Raw genomic sequence first — 2,135 nt, 5'->3', positions numbered from 1 at the left:
CAGTAAAATTGGTGTTAGTGTTAAGATGAAAAGAAAGAAAAGAAAGAGGTATAAGAAGGTGGGGACATATCTGACCTCATGGGAATTGACTTTATTTCATTGAAATTGTTGAGAGGGACGGTTCCACTTTATGAAATGGGTAAAGGTCAGACACAGCCTTCTCCATGTGGCACTTGCTCTTTTTACAGTTCTTGAGCACTCGATGATTCCAGGTGTGGTCAGCAGATACCTAAGTCTCCATTCTGGAAATAGGTGGCATAAGGGAGGGGCAAGTATTTCAACCTACGGTGTCCAGAAATGCTAACAAAGTTGCCTTGTGTTGGGAGACATAAATAGACATTAGTGAGAGTGTGGAAATGGAGAAGTGTAAGAAAAGTTCAGAGAGAATGAACAGTTTGAGGTACACATAGAGGTGAGAGAGCCACAAAGGCCATGTGGCTGGAGGAAACGTGTGCATGAAGACTTGAGAGGTGAGGAGGAAGCCCAGTCTGAACGAGCCTTTATTCAGGACACGCATGCCCCCTCTTACCATGCTTCACTTTATTGTGTTCACAGACACTGCAGTTATTAACATTTTGAAGGTTTGTGGCCATTCTAGATGGAGTGAGACGGTCAGCACCACTTTTCCAACAGCATGTGTTCACACATTTAATAAACCCTAAAACCAAAACTCATTGCTGTTGAGTGAATTCTGGGGCTGCAAATCTTTACAGGAAGAGGTTGTCCATCTTTCTCCTGCGTAGCAGCTGGTAGATTAGAACTTCCAACCTTTCAGTTAGCACCCCAACACTCAACCCACTACACCACCTGGGATCCTTTAATAGACCATAATATAAACATAACTTTTAGATACACAGGAAAACAATGATTGCAAATTTATGTGACTTACATTATTGTGATGGCTAGGACTAATCCATAAAATCTCCAAAGTTTGCATGGAAAATGAGTTTTCCTTTATCCTGAAGGTCACAACGAAGGATTTTTTTTTAATTAGTACAAGTTTATAAAGTATACTGGTTTTACTTTCAATCATTCACAGGTATTTGTTTTATAACATTAGCTATTATTGAATAATGTCATTTATTTATTACAATGTCTAATCAAACCCATATTGTATATAGATACTGAAGGCTTTAAGTGGAGGGTGTGTCTGATTAAAATGAGACTTGAGAAAGAACATTCTCCCTTAGCAGGCTGGATAGCTGAGGGCGGGGAAGGCTCCTGGCAGTGAGGTCAGTCTGCAGGCCACTGTGAGGATGTGACTGACCAATGATGAGAGCCTGAATTAGGACGGCAGTCTGGCAATGGAAAAGAGGAAGTGAATTCAAGAGATGTTTGAGAGATGAGAAAAGCAAGACAGAGAAGGCAGGCATGAAAGAAAAGGAGGCATCTCTGACAACTTCCCCATTCCAGGTGGTTGGGCTAATGGGTATTTTGGGGACAAGGAATCTAGGTAGAGTCAATAATAATAAGTTAGACTTTAGAGAAAACGAATTAGAAATACTGGAGGGATATCTTAGTAATGCCCAGTGGAACTTGTAAGCAAGGACTGTATTAATTTAGTCTTGAATCTGACGTAATAGACTCTTAGAGTCCAATAGTCCGTTTTCTCATCTTTAAAATGGGGCTAATGAGTTCTGATGTCCTAGTGGGTAAAGAGTTGTACTAGGCAAGCAGCTCGAATCCTCCAGCTATTCCAAGGGAACAAAACCTGCTGGAAGGCCAGCTGTGAGTTGATTCCAACTTGATGGCAGTAAGAACAACATGGGAGCTCTGGTGGCCTAGTGGTAAGGAGTTGGGCTTCCAATCCAAAAGTAGGCAGTTCAAGGTAGAATGATGAGCCATTTCTTCAAGGGAGAAAAAGGGCAATCTCCTCCAGTGTGATTTATAGCCTTTGAAAATCTGCTGGTAGGTCAGCTATGAATCAATCAGTTAAAACTTGACAGCAATGAGAGTGAGAGAAAGACTTCATACAATTATCAAGGGAATGTAGACAAAATAAGATGGTCTTGGGAAAGCACCAACTCTACAGGCTGGGTACCATTGAATATTTGCTGCATCTGCAGGTAACCAGGATCATCGATGCATCTTTGTCTACATACCATTACCATCAGTGTGTGGGCAGCCTACTCTTT

This window comes from Elephantulus edwardii, unplaced genomic scaffold (genome assembly GCF_000299155.1).
Source record: "Elephantulus edwardii isolate Elephantulus edwardi_28Jun2011 unplaced genomic scaffold, EleEdw1.0 scaffold00061, whole genome shotgun sequence".
Classification (NCBI taxonomy): Eukaryota; Metazoa; Chordata; class Mammalia; order Macroscelidea; family Macroscelididae; genus Elephantulus; species Elephantulus edwardii.
Note: the sequence above shows the minus strand (reverse complement) of the source record.